At 38.0% G+C, this 27,454-nt stretch overlaps 1 protein-coding gene across 1 annotated transcript in view; it reads left to right on the top strand.

The window, feature by feature from the left end:
- Positions 1 to 529: 529 nt before the first annotated feature.
- The window catches only part of FRS2 (fibroblast growth factor receptor substrate 2), a 51,617-nt gene continuing 24,692 nt past the window's right edge, over positions 530 to 27,454 (top strand). Inside the window, exon 1 of the mRNA XM_063155078.1 lies at positions 530 to 576. The gene's annotated coding sequence lies outside the window, so the exon portion shown is untranslated. The remainder of the gene's footprint in view (positions 577 to 27,454) is intronic.

Below are 27,454 nucleotides of genomic sequence, written 5' to 3'. Positions count from 1 at the left end.
TGTGCCGTATCTTTGATTTGATGAGCACAGCGCCAGCCTTTGCGTTCAGTGGCATGCAGTGCAACCCTACTAACGCAGCCCAGCTCCGACGGCTGCAGGTGAGGAGCCACCGCGGCAGCGCCCAAAGTAACAGCGTGACACCGAGTGCTACAACAGTCAGGGCAAACCGAGCCGGCTCTTCCCAGAGCTCTGCGTGCAATTACAGCTTTAATGATTTTTTTTTAAACCTGAGGAACCAGTAAGACACGCTTCGCAGCCGCCTCCCTCCGCCGGCCCCCGCGCCGCTCCCGGCGCAGCCCCGCGGCCGCCCCGCCGCCCAGGCGGTGCCGGTGTCGGGGCCGGTGCTGGTGCTGGTGCCAGGAGCGCCGCCCCGCCCGCCCCGCGGCTCCCCCGGCGCTGCCCCGGAAGGCGATCGTGCCGCGCTCCGGAAGCGGAGCCGGGCAGGGTCCGGCCCAGAGCGCGGCCCTGTCGCTGCCGCGGTCGGAGGCGCAGCCGTGCCCCGGCCCGACGCGGGGCCGCCGTCTCGCCCGTCACAGGCGGCCCGGCGCGGCGGCCAGCGCGGGGCTCATGGCCCAGGTGGGTGCTGCTCCTCGCCCCTTCCCCGGCTCCTTCCAGCGGGGTGCCCGGCCGGCTCCGCTGCCGCCCCCTCCCAGTGGGGCCCCGGAGCAGCCCCTTGTGTGGGCTCCTCCCGCGGGAGCCGGGCTGGGACGTGCCCCGCGGTAGGACCCGCTTCTCCTCCCCCGCGGGTCCGGGCGCGGGAGCTCGGTGGCGGCTGGGCCCCCACGGGCACGGGGGGCTCCGGCCCGCGGCTGTGTCTGGGCGGGGAAGGCCGGGCACGGAGGGGGATCGCTGCCTTGCTCTGGGGCTGGGGCGGGAGCGGGGGTGGACGAGCCGAGTGCGAGTTTAGAAACAAAAGACGAGGCGATAAATTTGTCCCTGCTGTGGCTGTCTGGAGGCAGGTCTGGCGCGGGGAACGGTCCCGGCTGCCTGACCGCCTCCTCGGTGCTCGGCGTGTCTGATGCTGGTGTCTCATCTGGTGTCACCTGTCAAGCCCTCGCACCTTCCTCTAGGTCAGCTGTGTCCGTCACATGCCTGCCAAGATAAGGACGTTTGCTATTCCCCGTCTGAGCAAAGCCGGGGGCGTTCGAGGTGCGAGCCCCGGCACTAACAGAGAGCTCTGTCGGGTCGGGCGTTGGGACCGCAGACAGAGCCTGCCAGGGGAGGGGATCCTGCCGGCTTAGAAGGGGTGCTGTGCGTATGAATGAAAGCCATGCCGAGCTCACTTCCTCGGCGTTTTAAACTGCCCTTCCTCTGACATAGCGTTACCTGTAAATGTAGCAAGGATGGATCTGAAGACACAATGACGTCAAAAGGTGTCTCAGCGCTGATTTGGCTTGAGTGCTCATCTAAACTTGGAATTTTGGAAGAAAAATACATATTTTTTCGTCTTCCTGGTCACTGCATCTTGCTCAAAGTCATTGCATAAAATGTGATAATCATAATTAGAAGTCACTAGGGATGTTGTTGGATTGTGTTGTGTTCATTGCTATTATTGCAATGAAGAAATAGTGTAGAAATCAAGATAGATTTTAGTAAGTTTTTTGGAAAAATTGACAACTGTGGTTTGATACTAATATTTTTAACAAGCATTTTATTTGTGACTTTTAAATAATCCTGGATTTTTTTTACCTTTAAGGCCTAGTGACAAAGTGATGTTCAGCGTAATGAGCAAAACGAGTTTTCTGAGTAAATCTTAGATGGTGTTAACATTAGCAGTAATTCTGTATCATGGACCTGTCATTTAATCTGTTCTGCTAATTCTACAGTGTATTTGTATTTAGAAAAATGAAAAATTAATTTTTAAAGATTTATTACTCTGTTAAAAGTGGCTTGGTATTAAGATATATATGGGTTCAGATCCAATAAGCATTCTGGTGTTTGGTTGAAATCAGCAGAACTGCCAGGGAAGTCCATTGTCTGTTTTCCTTCGTTAGCAAGTGCATTTGAACAGCACACCTGTCCATGCCTGCTTGAAAGGAAACCTGTATCAGTATAAGTCACCAGTTCAGGTCCAACTTCTAGCTCCACTGAAGGGAACAAAATTAAGAACCTTATTCCTTGACAGAGAGTCCCTGAGTTTATTTACCTCCATGTCAAGAATGCTTTGAAAATGCATGTTGAAACAGTGTCCCAGCAGTTGTATGAATATATGGTTAAATAGCTTTTCAGGCTTTTGCTCACTTTCCAGTTCAGTGTCTTCTCTCAAGTGTTGGTGGTGAATTGTAGTAAAAATGAACTGTTCTTCTCTAAAATTTTTATAGGCAGAGTACTTTGGAACACTTTTTTGTCATACAAGAGATTTCTGTTAAGGAGAAGATCAGTTATTTTATAAAATGCTACTGTAGTCTGAGGGAAGAATCTAGCTTTGTAAGAGAGTTTCATTAACTGGGAAAATATAATGTATGGCAGTTGGGAAAACTGGTTTTCAGGAAAAAGCATCTGATTCTGCACTTCAGTTCTTGAGCTGTAATGTTGCTAGGTCTTATCTCTTGAGTTGATATGATTATATTTCTTTTCTTTGTTAACTGGATGAACATAAACATACATTCACTTTGCATGGAAATAGTTCTCTGCTAATTTTAACAATTCAGTTATAAATCCCATTGTTTATAAATTAAAAAGATTGTTGCTAACAGTCTGTATTCCTACTTACGTTCAAAAGTTAGCCTGAAAGTAACTACATCCATGTTTATTAGGTGTCTGATTATGCCCTCATTGAAATTGATTTTGTTCATTTCTGTGATCACTGGGACTTGTAGTTTAACCAAAACAACTTTCTGAACAATGGATAAAATTCACTCCTGGGTGGAGAGGTTTGTTAGATGACTTAAATCACCAGAACCATTTCAATTCCCTGTAAGTACTAAACTGTGGTTAAGGTAATACTTAACATGACTGCAGTTGTTTTATTCCATGTATGTTCTTCTTATGCAAATAGCTGAGGTCACTTAATCAGTGATGTTTAAAACAATTATCTGGTAAAACTATCATTAAGTTAGAGAAACGAATGCTCCCTCTTTGTTGTATTGAATATGAAGGGTAAAAGTGGTCGATGTAGTGAACTGGTCTCACTTCTTGCTTCTTGTGCCCAAGGAGACTATGGCTGCTTAGGCTCCTGCAGTGGTTGGAATAAGGTTTAATCTTCGTAAAAAATTGATTAAAATAGTCACATTCAGCTGCACAGGCAAGTTGAAATTTAAAATGTGGTGGTGTCTGAGTGTTTCCACAGCATCCCAAGCTGATAAAAATTGGACCTCCCACCTTCCCAGCTCCTTCCTTCTCTTCCTTCCTTGTGCTGGTAAGGATTGCACTGGGAACTGGTTCATGAACCTGTACTGGCTAAAAATTAGCAACTTTTTTTTTTCTTGGTAGAATTATTTTTCAGTTGACTTGGCACCCTGAACCAGCTCGCCCAGCAGTTGCCCAGCTGTCAGTGGCTGTGTGAGCAGAGGAGTGGGATCCCAGAGAGGAAGGGCAGGAGCTGGGAGGCTGGTGCAGACAGGTCTGTTGGTGTTGCGGGACTCCAGCCTTCGACCTGCTGCTGCTGCTGCTTTGCACTGGCACACAGCTGGCACAGACCAGCTCCACCATTGAAAAACATGGCCCTGTTTGCTTCCACCCTGCTCTGCTGCTTCCTCCTTTGTGCAGGAAATACTTGTATGGTTGTGTGGAGAGCTGGGCTGAGGATTGAGCTAACCTGGGGGAGGGGCAGGCAGGGAAGGGTTCGCTTGGAGCTGGATCAGTTTGCTGCACAAACATTTGTGCTGGCGCAGAGATGGGGATGGAAGCAAGCACTAAGGGGAGCAGGGTGTGTCTGTTTCTTTTGGTGACAGTGACACATGATGCTGGTCTAAAGTATATTTGATACTGGCCTAATTCTGTGGAGTTAAGATGGTACCGCATTAAGGGTTTCAAGACATCATTTGGATATGGTTCGTGGGAATATTTACATCTAAGACCCCTTAAATCAGGGTAGTGTGTGTCTGATTTCATTCTGTGCTTTGAAGGAATCTGGCCTTTTGTATAGTAACCAATTAAAAAAAATTGTTTGGTACCTATTGTTTCATACAACTGGTGCTCATCAAATTACTGCACAAATGAATTTCTTTGGCATGTATATTGAATTTTTAAATTTAAAAGAGTTAAATAAGGAGAGATAGTGATCAGTGTCCACTAAGAAAATGGCAGTGTAGTTTGCAATAAAAAGTAGCTAAAGAGACAGAATAAATCTATGAAAATTATGAGGCTGATGTAAGATAGAAATTATAACTCACACAGTTTCTGGGGAGGCAGTCTGTGACTTCTCTTCCTAAGTAACTGTAATGGTTAGTGGTTTACAAAATCTGTCTTGTTCAGCCTATCATAGAGCTTGTAGTTAATGTTTCAGGATATGGATAGGCATTGATTTTTATCTTTTTTCTTCTCCCGTGATATCTTTGAAAATTGTAGATAGAGTGTCCCCCATCCATTTGTCTCCTCTTGTGTTCTGTAGTTTACCAGGTGTGATAATCCTTTCCACCAGAGAAGCCATATGCAGTGTTACATGCTTTAGGCATAACCAGCCATTAAATGGACAGTATTAGCTCGGCCTACCTTTGCTGGTCAGTTACCTTGATTAATTTTTCCCAAAGTGGATAAGTGTGCTCTTACATGATTCACTCTGTTGCAAGTCTGTATGGGTGGAAGTCTCTCTTTGCTCAGTGGTGATGACTAACTGAGCAGTAGCTGCTGCTGGAAGAGATGACCTATCTGCAGCTCCTAAGTAACGTTTTCTGTAAAAATGTAACAGGTTTTATTTTTATCTGCTACTGTTTTTTATCAAAAGGATTTGAGGAACTGTTGGCTGAAAGCTGCTGTTCAGAGATGTGTAATTTCATGTAGAGCATGCAAATGGTATTTTGGTTGTGTATGAGTTGTAGAACAGCAGTTGTAATAGAATTTCAGTTTTCTCTTCTTAAACATCATCTTTTGTTGTTGGCCCTTCTGTGTAATCAGTGCTAGATGTGATGATTTTTTTTAAACTTGAACTGGTGATAAACAGGTGTGTGGTGCTTTCTCATATAAATATGTGTGCATACAAATGCCTGACTATGTATGTCATGTATTCTCCAGCTACAGGGTACTTTTCAAAGCTTCATCTTCACTGTATCTGGCAGGGTGGCAACAATCATGATGGCAAATTTAGTTCACTCTTTATTGAGTTCCCTCTTCCTGCAACTATGGGATTCTCCACAATTTGGTTTTTCCCCTCAAGCTTCAAATGACAACAGAAATAATTACCTCTTGGCTTAAGTAAAAAGAACTAATAACTTATTTCTGATGTTTATACAGTAAAAATTCATGATTATTGCATGCTTGGGACTGACTATATGCATTCTTTTCTAATTAGTGGAAATGGCATTGTGATTCCCTCTCATGTCTTAGAGTACTTTAATTTCATGTTTTATTTTGTTCTTTTCCTAAAATGCTTTTATGTCCATATGTGGGGTAGTGAGATGAGAAGCTCCTTGTCACAGAAGTGATATGCAATCTGTCACTGACTTCTCAGGCAGTCTGGGGTAATCCCTGAACTTTTTGCTTGAATCTCAGTCAACAAAGTAGTACTAGTATCTGTGTTAGGCAGTGTGTTCCTCTCAGGCACTGCAAATTTAAAATCATGGTGTTGCATGGCATTGCAATCATATCTGACCGTGCTAGATGGCCTTTATTTACTTCAGCTTCTAGAATCAGCCAATTACTAGACCTGCTGTTTCTTCTCACAGAACTGGGGATTTTTTTATTTTTATTTTGTTATTGTTTGGTTTTGTGTTTTTTGTTTTTTTTTTAATAGATGTTTAAGTCCTGTTTCGGCTGTAGATAGAAACACCTCTGTGTTGGTACATTTTTGGACCAGGATTTAAAAAATACCCCAAATGTAGGTTTTAAGCTTATCTTTTTATTTCCCTTATTTATGATAAATGTGTATCTTATAGAAAAAATGCTCAAGCATATTTTGTTATTCACCTATTTCTTGTATGTGTGTTTGTTATTTTTCTGTTGTGAAAAATCTCATTCACAAATACCGTGTTGTGTGTGCTTGTAGCAAATGTGAAATACTATGGGCAGTTGGCATTTCTGAGAAAGTGATAGTTTTCCTGTTTGTATGCCCAAGTCAGGATAGACTACAGCCCCATGTTGTCAGTCTGAAGAACTGACTCTTTTCCTTGGCTTTTCTTTGTAGTGATTTTGTTCCTGGCAGGGTTGAGCTGCTGCTGCTGTCACTCTCACAGTGATGATGGTTACTGCAAACCCTCATCTGAACTGGGTGCTGCTGACTCAATGGTCAAAAGTTGCTTTAATTTCCTGCCTTTGGATGGGTAAAATAAACTCTATCCCATATACCCGGATTCCTGTGTTTTTAATGCAAGATACAGATCTTTGATCTCTCATGAGAGCTGCAGTTTAAAAGAGAGTGTTGATATTTTCACTGTTCTCCTGTAACTACTGCCAGAGAAGTTAAACTGCATGCTGGTTTGTATCTGCTGGGATTGCACTCCTTGACACAGGTGAAGCATTTGTCTTTCATGAAGGTTTTCTTCAATGCTTTGCACAGGGATATTACCTTCTTGTGTGATAGTATGACTGACAGCTGGCACAATATGCAGGTGGGGACATTTCATTCTTACCATTATTTATTGGGCAAATGTGATTGTAGCAATACCGCTTGCTGAGAATCATAAAATATGATTTGAAAGAGACTCAATTGTGTGGACATTGGAAAGATATTAATCAGCACAATACTCGACGAATTTCTGAGATGAAATGTCTCTATTTCATTACTTGCAAGATGTTTGATAGGGTGGAGAGTTGACTGATTTTGCCATGCTTTAGGATAGGGAGACATTTTTTCCCTAATGGAGATGTTGAAGCAGTTGCTTTAAAGAGGGAACTCTCACTATTTCCTTTTTTTCTCCTGCAGAAATGCAAATTTGGTTTCTGTTTAAACTTGAAGTGAGAAATGAATGATCTGGTGCTGTGTTCAATCTTGGTAGCAGTGTATCAGTCTTATGCTGAGCTTGTCTGAGCTGACAGCAGTAGCTTTTTGCTTAGCAGCATGGCAGAGCCCAACTGAATTGACTGTGCAGCAGTTATCCTTCAGACATGGCTGAATTTTTCAGTCTGTTTATGAGTATCAACAAACACTTTGTGCATACTTTTGCCATGCATTGAATGCTTCTATTTTCCTTTAATTTAGCTGAAAACTAGTAATGGAATTCCTGAGGTTTTGAATGGAATAGCTCTTGGCAAGCCCAGGGTTTTGAAACCCAAGGCAAATTAAGATACCAAGCAAACACAGGGAGGGCTACTTCTTCAGGGAAGTATGTTAAGATTCTTCTGACATCTTAGCATTTGTTGTAGGGGTTGTTATTTATTTCTTTTTTAAAAATCTATTTGAATTACTCCTTTAAAGCACAGTTGTTGTTTTTCTTTTAAGAAAATCTTAATGAAACATAAGGGAACCTTTTTTCCCCTTGATGTCACTCTACAAGTTTAGCCTTTTCAGGCCACCATTACAAGTAGAGGGTATTAGACTACTTTGTAGCTGTCTGTATTTTTCAGTAACTCCACACTGATTGAAGCATGTAGTTAAAACACAATTTTTAGTTTAAATAAAATAAAGTCTTGCTTTTAAATCACCACAAAAATTGTAATTGAAGGTAGTTGCTGTTGTGCATCTGTCAGGTGGTCCATTAATACAATTAAAAATTATTTAAATTTTCAAAGTGTAGTTGGGCTTTTTATAAAATGCATAACTAAGCTGTTTTAGGTTTGTGGGAATGAGAGGATGTGTGATGTAGGGAAACTTGCCTGGCTGTCACAGCCTTGACCCTCTCCTGCCTTTGTGGTGCTGCTTGCTGCAGGCATCTTCCCACATCTGTACCCTCTTCCCACTGACCCCAAAGCGTGCAACATTCACAGAAATCTCTGCATCTCCTATATTTCGGTTGCTGTAAGCTTTGTAGAGTTTTGTGGCTCTTTATGTGTCTTCATTCAGTCCTGCATTTCATTTAAGTGTTTTTAATCATCATAAATATTTTGAATGTTTCAGAGCTCTTTATCTTCTCTCTCAAACTTAACTCATTTGCCTGCCATTTGCAGTGCTGCTGACAGTGTACTAATCCTCCCTCACCCAGGGAGGCACTTGTTTGGGAGGAGCCCTTTCTTCTTCTCCTTCTCCTTGAGTCCACAGTCATGTTTATTAATACACTCCTTCCTTGTCCAAATAACATTTTCAAGACCACATTTTCTTTTTCTGTCCTTGCAAATGAAGTTTCTGTATCTGCCATCTGGAGTACTTCAAGTACCTTCTCCATCTGCTGATATTCCTATCTGTGCAATCTGTTCAAAATACAGCTGCTACAATTTTTCAGTAGTCTGTTACTTTCCTCATCTAACTAAAGCTCGCTTATTGTCTTTGAATTCGAAGACCCATGTCTCATATTTCTGCATCATAGTCCTTTTCCTTGCTACTTTTGGCACTTGAATCTGTATTTTTCTTCCCCCCACCCCCCATGTCTTTATGCATGTTTCATGTCATATACTTTGATTTACAAAACTTCTGAGATGTTATATATGTTAATACTATTACAAGAGAAAATGACTCCACCTCTGACTTTTCTTCTTGGATATTAGAGTTTCTTGTGTCTTTGCTTATACAGATAAATAACATTTTAAACTATGTAAGCAGACAGGCATACATGTTACCTGTAGATCTTTTCTTATAGGTACTTGGGAAATATATATTGCTGTACGTCTTTTAAATCTGATTCATTTGTCCAGTGATTGTACTTTGGAGTAAAGTGCACCAGTGGCATGCTTTAAAATCTGTTGTGTGAATAAATACAGTGTCATATTTTGTGGACATTTAGTATCAAATGTGATTTCAGTTAGTAAATATTGTTTTCTGCACTTTGCAGATTTCTTTGGTGAGGCAGATATAATCTGCAGCTTTTATTGAAATAATATAAGAATTGAATTAATCTGGCAATCGGAGTAGTATTAAGTGCTATGTCATATACTTGACTTATTGTAGAACTAATGCTAGTATTAACAGAGGCAATACCTTTTTTTGGTTATTAAGGAAAGCTAAGTCACTCTTAAATATTTTTTCATGTATCATGAAACTTTGGTCCCAAGGTTTCTGTGGCTTGTGTTTTGCATTTTGCTTGTGATGTTTTTTGGGGATTTATTTTGGAGAAAGGTAAACTGCTGTGGCTACTTGTAATTTGAGGCTTTTTGGCTGGTAATATCATGAAAAAGTAAACAAGTTATAATAGATAAAATAATAAATTTTAATGTGTAGCTTGCTGTATGTGTTTTAGAGATGTTTTAGTATAGTATAGTTAAATTGTTGTGAATTTCTTCTGTGTCATGGCAGCTGCCTTATGTTTTCTTCTCTTAAAATCTGCTGAGTAGACTTTTGTAGCTTGAAATTGAGAATGTAATGCTGATGATCAATTTGTTTTGCCATAAATGTAAAAGGACTAGGACAGTGAGAGTTAGTGTTAATTCTCTCAGGTTAATACTAAAGTAAGCTGAATGTTTCCTGTCAGACTATACAGTATTTGTGCAGCCAGACTGGACAAAGACTTAAATTCTTAAATAATTGTCCACTGCTTTAGGCTACAAAAAGCATTTAATTGGCAGATATTCAGATCTCAATATGAATGTGAATGCTTGCCTTCTTATCTCTCTGATAGCTATCTCTTTCTTCATTTGCTGTACAGGTTTTAGGTGATGGTATTCAGTTCCTGAAAGAGCTTCTTCTGTGCTTGCAGTTTTGCTAGGAAGGATGCCATTATGTTATTTTTTGTTGTTAAAAGGTATTTAGTTAAGACTTTTTAGCTCTTAAAAAGAGCAAACAAGCTAATATTAAATCCAGTCCAATAAAGTGTTCCCTAAGTTTGAACTTTGTGGTATTTCTTTAGTATTATATTAACAATATTGTTGTCCCTATAGTTAGAGAAATTCTGAGTAATACATGCCAATTGGTCAGTCCTGCTACTCCATTCCTAAAAATTGTTGGACTAGAAAAGAATGTATAGAGGAAATGAAAAAGGGAAGGTGCTACATAGACCTCAGACAAGCTATTTTGTTTCTTTGTGTTTTCTTCTCTCCTCCTTTTTTTTTTTTTTTTTTTTTTTTCTTCAGTGGAGAGGTGAACCTTTCTTGTGCAGCACTTAGATTCTCCCTCCCTAAGTTCCAGAACTTTTTCTGATAACAGAGCTTTGGAGAGTATTTCCAGCTTGTCCTGTGGCTCTTTAGTTCTAGAGCAATGTGTGTGTTGTCTCAGAGGTACAACATATACCAGAAACTTAGATAAGCTTCTAGTTTCTGTAGGACTCTTTGAGTTTAAGTGTACATTATGACTCTTATTTTTAGATACTTATGGCCACTTAGGGTCTTGAAATATTTCTACTAGTAAAGTGCAGCAAAGTGCTCTTCAAAATCTAAAGTTCAAGTTATTTGTCTTGGATTTTCTCTGCCTACAGTGTTATGTTTATCATCTGACCTTCACAAATGTGTTTTCTTTTACAATGATTTTCGTCCCTAAGTGTCAGTACATTTGCTTAATAAATATTTATTTCTTTCTGCTTTAGAGCTTGTTATTCTGTTAAGTCCCTATTCACTAGTCCCATAGAGCACAACTTCATGTATGTCTGCTAAATATAAATTTACTCCTCTTGAAGAGTTTGTGTTTCTTCTTTCAGCTGTAGTATAGAATTTGATTTGTTACATGGATGTAACTTACTAATTGTAAATGGTATGGTTTTAAAATAGTTTCATATCAAGGTGAAAAGCAGTTAAACATTGTCAGTAGTATCAAATTAAAACTACCTCTCTGAAGGTTTCATTGTGCCATTACCATATCAGTTTAGCTTTACTGGTTATAAGCTCTCCATAGGAAGCATTTTTTTTAAAGTTGTAGGATGATGTCTGAAGAGAAGAAACATGTTCATCTGAGGCCTTGAGGACAGGCTAAGGTGGTTAATGATCAGTGGTGTACTCTGGGGAAAGCTCTAAATAAGTGATTAAATGGTGACTACCAGGAGATACTTTATGCTGATAAGTAGAGATGGAATCAGTTGTTATGTGACATGTCAGACAGCTCTTGCACTGGTGACTGGATGCAGTGGTACTATTTCATTGGTGCTGACTTCTAAAGTGAGCAGTGTCCTATCATACTGTATTAGTGAGCTTTTAAAGTAGTTACACTTTAGGTTTATTCTGTATGAAATATCATTTATTGAGTGTGCTGTACCGGGGAAATGTACCTTCCATGATGATGACTTCAAACAAGGAAGTATCACAGAAAACTTCTGTTGATGGAATGATAAAGTCCGGCAGTGGTGAACACTGTGTGGCTTATTTAAGTAGTATGTCTAACAGTAAATATTGTGGTCTGACAGTGATTTCTGAGAGATCTTGGTTGACATTCATTGCAAGGGCTTTCTATGAATTAATTCCAATACCAGACTATTTCAGTGGAGTCACGTCTCTGATTACCTTCCAGTGTGAATGAACTGTTTTGAAGCGGGTAGTTGTGGGAAATTGTGACTTCATAGTGACAGGTAAAAAGAACATTAAACTAGAAAGAATAAGGGAGTGTTGTCTATGAAATACAAGTCTGGAGTTAAGAATAAAATGCAATTAAAATTGTTACCAAAAATTGTAACCAAAAATGTTTGATGTTAAATTTTGTATGTTAAAAGCTATTTGCCGAGCTGCTGGTAGACTAATCCTAATAACAGAGTTTAAATAAACTTTTTTTGGGTTTCAAAACTGTATTTGTGAATATATTACTCTTATGTTAGTGGTGAAAGTAAAACCATTGTTAAATGGAAATTTGGCAAACATCACAGAAATCTAGAAGCTGGATTTCTTTTGATCATTGCTAAATATTGTGTAATTTGGGACCAGGTAATTTGCCTTTTTTTTTTAATATTTAATAGAAACACTTTATTTCCAAGACTTGAAAGTTTTGTACTGGTGCAGAAGCACAGTGAGTAGATCATTCCCCTTTATCTAACTATATTTTTAATTTTTTTGAATAGCACAGTTGTGCCCAGCAGCTGTACCCTGGGGTGAAGTGGTAACAGTTAAACTGGATATCAGTAGGTTTGGATTTTTAAGTCAGATATATTGGTGGCATATCTGGGGGCAGGTAGTGCACTTTTTTCTGTAGTTTGTTTTGCAATCCTCTTGCACACACATGGTTAAACTATTTGTAAATGAGTTTACAGTACGGCCTTATGGTATTTTTTGTTTGTTTGCTTTAAGAGGCTGTGTGTAAGCTGCAGCAGTTTAGCAGCTGATTTGTGAGTGGCTCAGTGTTTGTCTCCTGAATAAGGTGGGGATTTTGGTGGGGGGCTGGCACCTAGTGAGTACAGTGAATTTATCTGCTGGCTTTTTGGTGATGGTGGTTGCTACTTCCCAGAACTTCATTTTATATCTAAGAAAACTGTAAATGCTTCTCTATGAAGTGTATTCATTCACAGGCACACATTAGACCTGTGCCTAATGTAATGAGTTGTTCTAGTGGGTTTTGTGGTGCATTGCAGCTTTTCATATGGATTTTAAGCATTATTTATAAATCTATTTTAGTACTTTTTTTAACTAACAAGCTACTAGATGTGCTTCAGCCAAGGTCATATTTCACAATTGATGGCATAAGTCTATAGTAGTGACTTGGCAGAGATTTTAAACACTTAAAAATGTAATGAGACTTCTGATAAGTGTCCACTTTAGAAGATTCCCTAGGGAAACTCTCAAATGAGTCATGTACAGTACCACACAAGTAGCAGACTGAGTTCTTAGAATCCTGTGATTGCTTCTGGTTCCCTAGGCTATCTGATGACCACGAAGGAAGCCTAGGTTTGCTAGAGGTTAAACAACTCAGCTCTTGCTTCAATACATAGTAAGTTACAAAAATGGCATTAACACACCCATACAAATCTGTCCTGTGCAGTTTGGTCGTAGTTCGGTGAATGTAATGGACAGAATGTATTGCCTCAGCAGTCAAGCATTAATGCAATTTAGGTTGAATAACAGAAAAATTCCACCACTGGGGTTAATTGATTCATGCTGCTGTTGTGTGGGGTTGCTAGAAAGGGCAAAGTTAACAGGCTCATGGTCCTGTTTGAAGGTGTAATAGGGCTGCCTGCAGAAGTCACTGCTGCAGTAGGAGAATTTATATCAGCCTGCAGCACTAGGCAGGTTTCAGAGTTTGACAGCAGCCCTCCTTGCATCATACTACAGGCTTTTACTTGCTGGCACAGCAGAAGCAAGGTATGAATATAATCTTGTTGTGGTTTTCTAACTGCTTCTTTTCCCTGCTGCACTATATTTTGCATCCCTCTCACTTGAGACATTACAGGTGTATATAGGATGACTGAAATAATATAGATTAAAACTCCCTTGTTAAACAGTATTGACTTCCAACTGAACTGAACTGTTTTCTCCTGCTGTAGTTTAGGGGGTAATGTGCAGAAATTGAGCTGCATATTCTGATAGTCAACATAAATGGGTTGGAATTTACAAAGGAGTGTAGGGATGTTAGTTTACTAATATTGAAAATGTTCAGAGTCAAGTAATTTACTTGCTGTTGTACAGTGGTATCAAAGCCCATATGTTTACAAACACAGTAATAATTAACTTCTTTTAATGATCAGCTATTAGAGGGAATACATCCAATTCAGATGTAGAACTGGACTTGTGAAAACTTGCAGTGTTTTGCACAGGTGAGCAGCCTAAAGGTTGGTGGGTTAAAACAGAAGTTGTAGGAGCTGGGCAAGATAAGGTAAGGCAGTGAATCAGCACAGGGAATTGTTTGGGAACTGATAAAGAAAAGAGACTTGAAATCAGTTGGAAGAAGCTTGATTTTCAGGAATTTTGTGTGCTTGCTTTAATTTATCCTAATCTTGCCTGTTACATAATGAATTTGAATTATGGTGTTTTACTGTCTTAACATTAGCTAATTATCATGTTTCTTAGTTCTAAATTACTTTCAAAATACCTGCAATATTTTTAGGCAGGGATAAGTGGTTTCTGTGCTTTTGGGTGTCTTCCAGTATATATGAAGGGGTTGCAGTAAGTGGATAGTGTGTCTGGGATTAAAGTACCCTGTAAGTAGCATAATGATTATTTCACACTGCTTCTGTAACTGCATCTAAACTTCCATCAGTTCCTTTCTATTTCTGTTCTAGAAAATAATGTAACTTTTGCAGATTTTATTGTTGGGTTGCAGTTTCTGTAACATACTCTTGTTGACTGATTTCATTATTTATTGATGGTAATGTGTTGCTCTGACAGAAACTTGCGTTTTGTTTGTTTATACAGTGTTAGACACACCATTTTCATTTGCTTTTGAATTTTTATATTAACTGAAAAGTACAGAGAGAAAGAATAGGAATCATGGTTTATCTTGGACATCCAAACTTGCTTTGGGACATTACTGCCAAAGGCAATTACTCTTAGTGATTATTATGTTTACGAAGTTGTTGTATTTTCTCAAACCACAGTTCTTGTAAAAGGATAATTAAGTTAAAGCTTGGGCTGTTCTTTGCAGATTCTGTGCCAGTGCCAAAATATTTTCAGACAATACATAGTTATAATTTCAAAGATGTCCTTTTAACTTGAAAGTTAAAAGCCAAGTAGAATAAGTTTTTAAACTGATATTCAGTAAACTAGGGCAGCAGTAAGTGTAAGGTGAAAGCAAATAATTTATCTTGCACTGTCATTAGAAATCAGATGTGAAATGTGAAGGCTTAAAGTTTTTTCTTGCTCTGAATTAATTTTTCTCCTATTTATCTTTTGCAGATGAGAGAACAAAAATCTTTCAGTTTGTAGCTATGCTTGCTGAATACTCTAGTGATCAGGTTTAGAAAATGACAAATTTCCAGAGGTTTCATGCTGAGTGTTTATGTAAAGTATAATTTAAAACTTGATATCCGTATTTGACTTCTTGAGAAACGATGGGAATGACTTCCATCAGTCAGCTGAAACAGCTTAACTGTCAGGAGCTTAATTTTAACTTGTACACTTAAATGAGGTTTTGTGTTATTATGTTAAACAAAATGCAAAATTAAGTGCACTTCTCTAAGAAAACAAAATCTGTACTGGCTAAATTGTTACTAATGCTGTTCTTGAATATTTAGGAATTTTTGAAGCTGTATTTGTGCAGAATTTTTGACACTTACAATGTAAATGGAAGTTAGAAATAGCACTGTTAGAAGTTGTAGAATACCAAGAAGCTGTGTGTATAAGTCTAGATTTAATAAGCCTTATCAGTACAATTTATGGTGTTGCAACTGAAATACTGTACTTTGTATGTATAAAACTCTTCCCAACTTTTAAACAGATTTACACTTTGCACATAACTTTGCCTTTATATGAACTTAGCTTTGCATAACCTATGTTAAAAGAGAGCAGTTTCAGTCTACAGATGGGTTCCTTTTCCCTGTAGGGCTCTGTAGAAGTGATACACAGGTTAATTTATTTTAGCAAATTCCAATAGTATCATCTTAGATTATAATGAAGCTTTATTTTCATGAGGGCTTTAAGATGGTTGAAGTGTGACCTGCTGTGAAAAAATAAGGATCTGATTTCTCCTTAGGCATCATGGTCCAGCCTTCCTTTTGTTGGCTCTGGTCACAGTGTGGTCATTTGGTCTGCAAGACCAGTGCAGGAGTTGGGATTGAAGCTTGTCTGGCCAATTAGAATATGGCCAGAGCAGGAAAGATCATGTCTTTCAGCTGCTGTCACCTTTAGATTAGCTGAGGGGAGCACAAAATAGCATTCTAGAAAGAAAAGCAGTTAATTTAATAAATTCCACCTCACAATGATTTTTTAATTTAAAGGAAAGCTTCACACTACTTCATGAAAATACAGCTATTTTCTATACACGTGAGGAAATGATACACCCTTGTTAGAAACATAGAATTGGTTTTGAAAGAGATGGGTTTTGCTATTACCTCTTACTTGTTATTATGTCAGTTCTAGTAGACATAACTGCAGTAGAGAAAATTACAAATTTTAAAAATAATTATTTTTGGCATTTTTGAGCTTCAGTGTCAACATATAAAGAAGAAGAAGTGGAGTAGGACAGAGGTATGTAAATATTAGTATTGAGTCATTTGGATTTCCCTGTGATTTCACAACAGTAGTAAGAAACTAGGGGGTTTTTTTTCAGGCAAGCAAGCAGAGGTTGGCAGTGTAAAAATTTATAGAACAGCCTAGCTTAATCTCTCGTGAGTGTTACACAACTTTTTGATTACCAATATTTACTATTTTGGCCTTTTTTTTCTCCTTTTAAAGTTGTACTGTCACCTTAAGTTACTCTCTTTATGTGACTAAAATCAAGCACTGTGGTTAAAGTACTTCTTATAATGAAAATTATATTCAGTAGAATACAGCTGATTTTTTCTGTCTATAGAATTTTTTTATGTCCTTCTTCCTACCTCGTATTCATTCCTGTATCACATGTACTTAAATATGGCTTCTTGGACACATTTAATGTCATGTGTGGGATCTTCTTTTTTTGATTATGAAAGAGAATGAAAGAAACTCAAAACTTGTAGAAGTTTAGCTTTAATCTTGAGTATAAAGTCAAAAGAGCTTTCACAGTTTCAACTGTTTGAAAGTTGTAATGTTCAAACCTTTGACATAAAAGATGGCCCTTATTAACATGAGCTTATAGGAGTAGAAAACACACACTTTTCTTTTAACCTTTGTATTTCCTTTTCATGTTAAGTACTTGTTGCTGCCTGCAAAATAATTGGACTTCTGGGTACATTTTGCCTAGATTAGTATTGTCATTGGATGTGCAGAATATATTAAAATGCACAATTGTTTGGGATTTCTCCTGACTTTTAAATTCAGAATTATTGAAACATTACTACAAGAAACTTAATTTTTTAATGTTAACTTGTAGCTTTACTGACTGTGGGTGATGTTATTAGACACAGCTGTTCACTTATTTTCTGTGTTCTTCCCAGAAACATCCTATCTATCCTGGTTGTATGAAAACACCAGAAACTCCAGGTTTCTGGGGTTGCAGTGAATCAGTAGGAACCTTGTGGTGTTAATTAGATGTTATTAACAACATCTGGCTTTGCTATTTGTACTCCTGTCTTTTTCTGGATAGACTAAATAACCAAGACCACTTCAGTATTTTGAATTTGGAAGCATCAGTTTCTGGTATTTGAAGATGAGGCTTTTAAGGAATGACTTGGAAAATACTTTAAGGAATAAATTTAAGGGATGACGTGGAAAATGCATTTAAATTTTAATGGCATTCTTTAATAGTTCATGTTGTGTATATATGTAATTTTTTATGGGAAAATGCAGAGTGTGATAAACATGGCTGAGCTGTTGTTAATTTGTCTGGTTGTTTTTAAGTGGTGGTTTGAGGGGACTGTATCTTAGTGCAAAATCTTTCTCTTAGTTCTCAAATATCTGGTACAACTTTTTGGAGATCTGTGTTGATATTTAGAGGTGGGAGGATTTATCTAGCTAGCACAGGCAGCAGTAGCAGTGGTGAGATGGAGGCACAGGTGGGCAGTTGGTGCCTTGAAGTTTATAGAAAACTCAAAGAGGCTATTCCTGTTTATGAAGTGAAGACCAACAAGCAGTTTCAGAGTTAGGAGAGCAAATACTGGATTTATGTATGGTGAGACCACATGTAAAATCTGCCCTGATTAAAACCAGTGACACTGGGAAACTGGGGCTTCTGCTGTGTGGTAAAGCTTTGGAAAAGAGAAACGATATGCTCAGGGACTCTGCATCTGTATCACCATGCTGATGAGTACAAATGATCACATCTTTCTGCTAGTTTATTGTGTAGTTTGGGTAAAGATTGAACTTCTTGCTTTAGAGGCTGTTAAATGGAGTAATTCTGTGTGTTTTGGGAGTAGGTAATTAATGGATATTTCAATACAAGTAATGATCAAAGTTTTTTTAGCTAGTCAAGTATACTTGCCAGTGTGTTTCCAAACATGCCTGTATCCAAAATTGCAAGTTTGTTGGACCACTTGGGCAGATTGATGAGATAATTTTTGTGCATTTGGTAGAAATAAGTCCTCCTAAAGACGATTCATTAAAGTTTTCACTGGTCATTTACAGTGTAATCCATACTGATAAGGGCTCAACTTTTTTTGCCAGGCAGTAAGTTATTTTAAATGTTTGATGGGTACATGTTCTATTCACTCACCTTTTCTCTTTGCCTCATAGGCTTTCTTTTATACAGCTTTCAGTGTTTAAGGGAAAGATGAGACTGTGACAGGGTGCCTCTGTCACCTTAGTATGTATAAGCAAGACTCTAAAAACAGTTACAGAAAATATTTTAAATACCATTAATATGTAACATTAAAAATGTTTAGGACATGTTTGTGTTTCCTAAATATGGACCTTTGGACTTGCTAGCTGTATTATCTCCAAGAACACAGTTTTTGTAAGAAACGTAAGCTAATTGGTACAGCATGTCTTGAAAGTTTCTTTATTTCAAGGTCTTCCACCATTATGTTTTCTTCCCTTGTCTCTTGAACTATTGCAGAGAAAGTTTTTAAAGATAAAAATTAAAAAGTGGATTTGTCATCACTGTGCTGACCATAAATAAGGTGTAGCTGTAGTTTCTTAGGAAGCATTGTTTAAGCTAAGTTTACTGTCAAACTGTACTCTTTCCCTTTTAAAAGCCTGTAGCAATCAAATGTGTGTTCGGTGTCTTCACAGTTTAGGGTTAGAAAGGTTATAAGCAGTACAATATCAGGTAATACCTCTGTAAGTGTGGAATTGCCCACAAAACCCCCTCATAACTTGTACACAAATTAAGGATGAAGCACAAGGTACTTACACTGTGTTATAAGCATACCAGTTTTAACATAGTTGAAATGAATCTGCTCATTGCCAGTTTTGGATGCAGAATATTTTCATTGCATGGGAACAGAAAAAAGCAAGATAGCTGTGCCATAAAAAGGGCACCAGTTTAGACTGGTAGAGGTTTTCCTGCAAAGGAGCTGATGCTGGACTTGAGAGTGTTTGTGTCTGTTACACTGTGTGTAATGATCAGCTGCAGTCACATCTCCTGTGGTAGCTGCAGTGTGAATATTAGGGCAGGTATTACCAACTGTATTTTAGAGTACAGTCTAAATGGGTTAAGACAGGCATGCGAAACAAGAAAACTACATTTTATAAGTGATTGTAGATTGACAGCAATGGTGCTAGCAAATTCCCAAATATGAGCTAGGGATGAGCTGAACGAAGGAAATGGAAGAAGAGGCAGATAACTTGAGATGAGGTTTCCTGAGAAGAGAGGATGCAGGGAATTGAGATGAGGACTGTCACAGAAAGAAAACCTCTCAACAACATAGGAAAGACCATCAGTGAGCTGTACAGAGATTCTTTTTAGTGTCCTGGAAACAAAAGGTCCTGGCCTTAGTTGCCTCAGGTCCTGACACCTGGCTCTATACCATGCTGTCTCCACTGGACAGAATAACTGGCAGTGTGGTGATTAATACTGATCACCCTTCTGATTTACTGAACCCCCCTAGGTTGGTACAAAAGGGTCAGTTGTTATTTTCAGGATGTTTGCCAGCAGAGGTGTATGTGAAGATGAAATGCTATAGAAAAGACAGGAAAAAGGAACTGAGGTAGACTGAAAAGGAACAAACACTCTGTTGGGTAATCATGTTTTATGAATCAGTTGTCATATAAAAATCTTACCTGTACTGTTTGCTATTGGAAAACCTTCTCTTAGAGAGTCCAGTGGCATTTTCTCCTTTAATGAATATGTGAAAGTTGTTATAAAATATACCAAAGTAAGTAATTATAAAAGATTAACAGTACCAGTTACATTAATGAAACCTTAAAGTTTACATTTCAGACTTTGTAGCTTTGCTACGTAGCAAACATGGTCATTTTTCTATTCAAACATCCACATACTTTCAAAATATGGGTGTTTATTGGTTTTATTTCCATGGTTCCATTTTTTAAGGTCCTCAGTAATTGCTTCTGTAATTTATGTTAGTCTAGTATGTCACGGTGTTATGCTAGAATTTAGTTCTTGCTGGCAATATATTTCAGCACAAAGTTCAAATGTAGCTTTTATTCTGAAACTGCTTTTGAAAATCAATAAGTATTGGAGAAAGGGTTTTTTTCTTGTTTGATTGGATTTTTTAATGCCAGTGTTTATTCTTTATTATAAGTTGCTTAAGACTAGCATGCATGAACCTATCTTGACTCCTTTGTGTTCTGATAAGATACTACATCTCACCCATTTATTGCAACCTGTTAACTTTTCCAGAAAGTTTTTTAACCTTGATCTTGGAGCTCAAGACATCAAAGCTCCACCAGTTTTCTTGTCATCTTACTGCAGACATTAATTATCGTGTGTTTATTCTGTGTTTAATTATTTGGTAGTTTCTCTAATTAATGGTTTAAAAGGTTTTTTCATTTTAAACATTCTATCAAGTTATCTCATCTTGAGTGTAAACTAAGTTTACTAAAGTGTAAACTTTTTTTTTCATGTAGCCAATAAATTTTTGTGTAAATATTTATTAACTGTAACTTCTAATCATAGAACTTGTTTAAGATAAAACAGCTCAGGAATCTGGAAATATCCGATGTCTCTTACACACAAGAGAGCACCTCAAAAATAACTGCATTTCTTCACACAATAAAACTGTATTTTGTTATGGTAACTAGTAAAAGCCAGTCTCTTCTGTGGACAGTGGTAGTTCAGTTTAGCTGGTTTAGGCTTTTTGTGTATCATTCCTTGGACTTCTCTGAGCAGTTGAAATGTGCTATAGGGAATGAGAAGATGCTGTAACTACTTTACAGGATTTTGAATATTAACAACGGTAAGAAGCAATTTCCCTTATTTCAAAAAAGCTGGTAAAATATATATTCACTGCAGAAGTGCTAATAAGCTGGAGTAGAGAAATATAACAAAGGAAATCAGTACTTATATATGTTACTGCTTTGAGTTTTCACCTAGAGAGTCAATCTAGAAGGGGCTTAGTGAGTCAGTTATCTGTTGGATTTGGTTTTCAGCTTGCATTCCTCTGTACTTGAAGTCTAGTTTAAGATGTTGAGTCATGTATAAGTACTACATTTAAAATACAAATCTAGTTCTTAGAATTGAGGGAATTAGAATAGATTTTGTTTTCTTTCCACTCCTTTCTAAGTAAGTGCCAGCAAGCTTTATGGGTTTGTTATTTAAATGGGATTTGTGCCAAGTCATATTACATTTCATGTTTTTAAACAAGTGGTGTTGGTTTGCTAGAGACTGCAGAGTTTTTACCCACAAAGGGCTGTACTTTCAGCATCTGCAGATAACTGGGTTTTGTGTCCTCTTTAGGCAGACTTCTAATACTCTGAAACAGCAAGTTGGCTGAATGAACTATCTAACTAAACTTACCTGTCCTCTTCTGGAAAATTGTTATATTGGAGTGGTATCCAATTTGCTTGCTGGAACTGCTTTAGAATTAAGTTCCATGTCCCGTGGATTGGTCAGAACCATAACTTTTAATTATTCTGTTTAACAGAACCTGCCTAAATCTGAGTTCTTCTTTATTCTGTCCTTTCTGTTTCAGGTTTTCTGTGACTTTTCATGGACAGTAAGATTTGGCTGATGACTTAACTGGAACATGGAATAAGTAGCTACAAAGATGTATCTGTAGGCAGGGTTTCAAAGAACATTTCTCTTTGTGGTGCTGTGGGTGTAAACAGTGCCAGCCCCTGACTTGTGTTTGACTGTTCGTGTGGTGAACCTGATCAGCAAGCTGGTCCAGGTTAAAAAAACTAGCTGAGCAAGGAAAACAATGAGCAGTTATGAGTGACCTGCTGATGTTTGGAAGTGATGGGTAACTGAAAAAATATTTCTGGAAAGGAAAACCTGAGACAGCTGTAATTCAGGTGGTTATGGGATTTTATTATTATTTTGTATTTTATTTCTCAGTGGAAATAAATGGTATTTTACGTACATATAGGTAGAGATGTATTAGCTGGAGGAAGAACATAAGTCAGTTTATCCCATTGCAATTCTCCATTGCTTCCTGCAAAGAGCTGCTTGAACTGCAGGAGAGAAAAAGAGGGATGGGAAGATGAAATGAACCTTGAGATTGTGAGCTTCATTTTGAGGGTTGCTGGTTTAGGAGATGGTAGCTGACTTATGAATAGGGACTCTTCATAAAGGAGACAACTTGTCTGCTTTGGCCAATACTGCCTCAGAATCAACAACTCACATGGAGGTCTGCAGGGTTTTCAGAGCTTCAGAATTCCATTTGTTTTGGTTTCTTGCTTGCAAGGCCTTTTTGAAGTTTAATAATAAAAAGTTACCAGCAGAACTACTGTTTGGACCTTATAAGCTAAGGATCTCTGCCAAGTGGTACTACTTCACTATCCATTAAATTGCACAGCTGGCATATGCTGTCACAGAGTGTGATCAGTTTCAGTAGTGATTTGTGAGAGAATCATATAAATATGAAGAATTTATGTAGAATACTGTACACATGCTGGCCCCCTAGCTTCAAATGTATATGTTTTCCACTGTGGAAGTTCATCAGAAAAAACCACAAACTGTATAGCTGTGGAGGGTAAATTTTGGAGACTTCAGTCCCAAGTAAAGACAAGACCCTGTTGTGTAATTTATAGATAGCATTTTCAAAGAGTGCTGTGGGTTCTGCTTTGATGTTGTCATGGTTAGTAATGGTAGTAAAGTTTTGGCATCTTCAGCAGTTTCTAGAATTAATTCTTTATGAGAGAAAATGGGCATTCAATATAGCCATCAGATGCTAACAAAATGGATGGGCAAGGGCAAGCTTGTTCATGCTAGCTATAAATCAGTTTATTTCCATATGCAAAAGGATTTGGAGTTTTAGTGTGGTATTTAAACTACATCAACCTCTTTCTTACTATCTAGAAGTTACAGAAATTTGCAGCACAAAAGACTGAGGCACAAAAATAATAGAGAAACGTATAGCCAGCGTGAACTTGTATTTAGAGATCCCCACTGAATGCAGTTGTAGAGAAACAAAACATCTGTATGCTGGCTTTGAGGCTACAGTGTTTCAGGTGATATTTGACACACTGCAGTGCTTGGAATTCCCCATGGCCAAGAAGAGAAGGTGTGTGAAGTTAGTCTGAAGCTGAAACTTAAGGCTACTGTGCCTGTGCTGGGAAAGTTCAGAGCACTTCTTTAGGCCTTTCACTTAGGAGGTTGACACAACTAAGCCTAGTTGTGTCATTCTTGCTTATTCAGTCTTCATAGGTACTTAGGAATCCAAATCTTGGATATGATTGCTTTGTGAGAGCATGTAGTGCACACATTCTGGCATCATAGTTGTTGATTAGAAAACATGCATGTGTTACGAAAATGAAGAACCGTAAAGGTTGTTTTTTATCCTTAAATATCTGCCACTTATGACAGTAGGAAATCATTTCAGTGCAGGAAAGAGAATGTGATTTTTCTGTGTAGTCAAATGTCCCAGTGCTTCTAAATGTCATGTGACACACAGAGTTGACTAAAAACATCCTTTCTTCAAAATGGGCACCTTCACTGTACAAACAGTCTTTCAGTCTAAATATATGGGACAGTAAAGTGCATGAAGATTAAGCTACAGTAATGTCTTGGGAGGAGTTAAATTTTTCATAAAGAAGAAGAAAATCAGATTGGTTTTTTCCTTCCTTTTTCCCACCATCTCAAATCCTGTCCTCCCAGGCCATACTCTTCTAGGAAATAAAGATAGAGTTTGGTAATAGAAATTCAAAAAGGTGACCCAGGGAAAAAAAATTAATTATGTAAATAGTAGCAAATAATGAGGTCCACAGTTGATGGTATTGAGGCATTCTAAATAGTGGCTGTGTTTGCAAGCCATATGTTCATTCTCATATTACAATTCCTTATGTTGAAAAGTAAAAGAGAGCAAGTGGTTACTCAGGCTAACTTTGTAGTGAAACCAATGGTTCTATGACAGTTATTTTATCATAGAAATCAGATATTGAGTTTTATCTTTTTAGGAAGAATGGCTTAACATAATTCAGTGCAAGATCCTATGGGAGGGCAAGGTGGTATTTGTTTCTCTGAACTTCAAGTTACCTGAGATGCATTCTCTGACAGATTTAATTTGCTTGCACTCTTGTGTCCACTTGCTCACCATGCAGCCAGACTTGTGCCAAGGTGGTTTAGCCAGCATCTGTTGTGACACAGGACAAGAAAAAAGCTGTAAAATCTTAATGGCATTTCTGGCATCTTTATTGACTGGCAATGTCAGAATGACTTTTGCATGATCTTTTATGTGTTTTAATCGTCATGAGATGTTGTGATATGCTTTTCTCAATCTTCAGCTTCCATGAGTCACAGGAGGAGCATCTGTTAATTTTCTGTTTTATTTATTTCATATGTCTTAAATATGTGTCAGTAATCTGTTTTGGGGATATGGTAACAGGAAAAGGAACAATATACACTGTAAGATGCAAACTTGTATTAGCTGCAGGCTCTTCCACTGGTGGCTGTTCTGATCAGGCCTTGCTGCTGGGAGCACTCCTGTGGGAATGGTGCTCTTCCTTATCTGGGCAAGCTAAGCTTTAATCTTTGTCCTGCTCCTTGTTCTGGTGTGTGGATATTGACATGCATGTGCTAACATCCACATTTCTATTGATACATATTCTCCTAATAGTACTTTTATAGCTTTAAAAAATACTAAAAGGACAGTTATGCAAAGCAGACAATGTGGATTTATAAAAAGGTATGTTTATTCTTTGTTAGAACAAAATGGTGCCTGATCTTAACATTGAACAGCAGTTGTCAAATGTGATGTAAATCATCCACAACAGAATCTATCTTTGTAGGGCTCTGTATTGAGAGAAGTAGGCTAATACAGGTGTTTCTGTAGTGTTTCAGCAGTGATCAAGAAGGACACATTTTATAAGACCCTAAAAGGAGCTTTTTAAACACATGGAAGTATAATATAAGGAAGTGGACCTTTTAGTTGTGGTAATTATGGAGAACTATGAATAAAGGTTGTTTTGCTTCATGAAGCTTTGCTCTCCATTGTACAGGTAGATCAAACTAGTATATACTAGCTCCCATCTCAAACAGAAGAATAATTTTTAGGGCATGGATCAACTTGACTAGTGGGGAGGATGTTAAATCACTAACAAATAAGTACTCAAAGAGGTAGTTGTTTAATGACATAAAATTGACTGTAAGAGATTCAGCAATCAAAAGGAGAAAATAATTGCTTGGATTCAAAAATGTGATTATAATTGGGTTTTACTTAAATCTGCCATGCACATCCTAATAATCAGAATTTTAATGAGTTGGTGTAGCCCAAAGCACAGACAGACTTCTACTCAATCAAGTTACCATGATGTAGCAAATCAGCTACATTAACTAAATGTTTTTATGCTCTTCTTCACTGTGAATACAAATAAAATGAATTTAATTTAAACTTGCTTTTTGGCAGATGCATTTCAGTGGTGACAAAAGATACCCTTAAGACTGTGGATTTTGTTTCAGTGACCAACCTGCATAGTTTTGATTTAGAGGTTTAACTAGCTGTTGTTAATCTTTCCCTTTTATGTAGTGATATGGGGCCACAGGGTAGGTAAGTTTAAATTATTATTAGAGTGTCTCCTTAAAGTGGGAAGAAAAAAATGTATGAGAAGCACATGAGGAGATATGTAAACAGAACTAAGAAAATTGTGAGCCTTTCAGAAGTGATGGGAAGAGTTCTGTGTGGAAAATGGAAAAGTGGTCATTAAAGAAGGCAAGCTATTTTTTAATAGCTTTAATGAGACCTTGGGAGGATTCGGTTGTAAGTTTTCCAAGAAATAAAAACCATATATAAAAGCTTGATGTTCAGGTAAGGCCAGATTCCCTGTATCCAAGTGCTAAGAACTTGCTGATAGTGGAAGCAATGGATAGATGAAGAAGGGCATGTATGGAGAATACATACTAAAATGATATACAAACTGTGTTTGTTTGTTTATTTATTTATTTTAATAAAACACAGTGGCATGGTCTCAGCTTTGATAACTTCTTGCTGAATCTGCTTAAGATTTCAGTAACAAAGATCTCGTAGGCTTTCCAGAGTAGTTTCTATTAATGTATTAGAAAATTGTGTGTAAAACATGTCAAAAACATGAAAGCAGAACTTTAACCTTCCTGAAATGTTTGAACAAACAATATTTCAAGGATTAAAATACTGCGAAATATAAACTCAATGCCATTTACTTAATGACAAGATTTGGCACTTCAATGGCTTTTGAAGACTTGGCAAGAGTAGCAGGCCTCAAGTTGTACAAGGCATTTGTGGTTAAATATTGGAGAACTGACTCACTATTTAAACAATTTCAAGTCAGGCTTCCTTTTCAAGAATTAAGCTAGATTCTCTCTTGTTCCTTGGCCCTATTACTTAATTATTGTAGCCTTCCACTATATTTTCCCATCTCCTTGCCTTACTCCTTGATCCTGTATCCAAAAAGCATTGCCATAGCACGGCTCTTAAAACTTCAGTCCCATTTCTGCTGGTTTATTGTTGTGTAAAAATGATGCTTTCAGTATATGCTATTTCTTAGAGGATGTTTTAAAAGAGATTCAGATTTTCCAAGAATAAAATAATTTATAGTGCTTGCCTGTTTAACCTAATGTCATGGTTTGGAGTTTGGTGTTCTGCTATTTCTTTTAAAAGGATGCAGTTAATCTGGCAGACATTCACAGGAAACAGTATGGTGGTGTGGATCTGGAGAAATTGTTTTACTAAGAAATGGGAAAATATTTGCATGTGTGTAAGTTGTTTTAAAAATGATACCAAGTAAAACATAAGTCTTGTTTCTCTGGAAGTTTGGTGTAAGAGGATCATTTTTTGGAGAGTGATTAAAGAGTAGAACAAGCAATGATGTCCCACATCCTCAGAGGGACAAATGGGGATGGTAAAGCAAACAGTGTTTGTGTTCCTGTTCAAGATTGATGTTCATTAAAGACCTAGAGTTTTCAAAATGCACTGAGGTTGTTCATGTTCATTAAAAACCTAGAGTTCTCAAAATGCACTGAGGTGAAAATTTGAAACTCCTTTTTAAGGCTGTATGTGTGTCTATGTGCCCTAGTTGAATAGAGCAGTTGTACCAACCTAGTACCTGAATGAAATGTGTGATTACCCTTTATATTGCGTTGGGACAGGCCTAAGTATGGGGGTACCACATCTCAGGATAAGGGAATGCAGTTCTTAGAATGTCATGCTAGAGCAAAGTGGAGAGGTGTAGCATTGGCGTTATGTAAATTGGTCTTAAGCGCCATGAAGTATTTAGGGTTGGCACAACATTGCTGCCTGCTGCAGTTCTCTCTGCTCATCTTAGC

This window comes from Melospiza melodia, chromosome 4 (genome assembly GCF_035770615.1).
Source record: "Melospiza melodia melodia isolate bMelMel2 chromosome 4, bMelMel2.pri, whole genome shotgun sequence".
NCBI lineage: Eukaryota > Metazoa > Chordata > Aves > Passeriformes > Passerellidae > Melospiza > Melospiza melodia.
The sequence above is the reverse complement of the archived record's forward strand: the minus strand, read 5'-3'. Positions and strand labels throughout refer to the sequence as shown.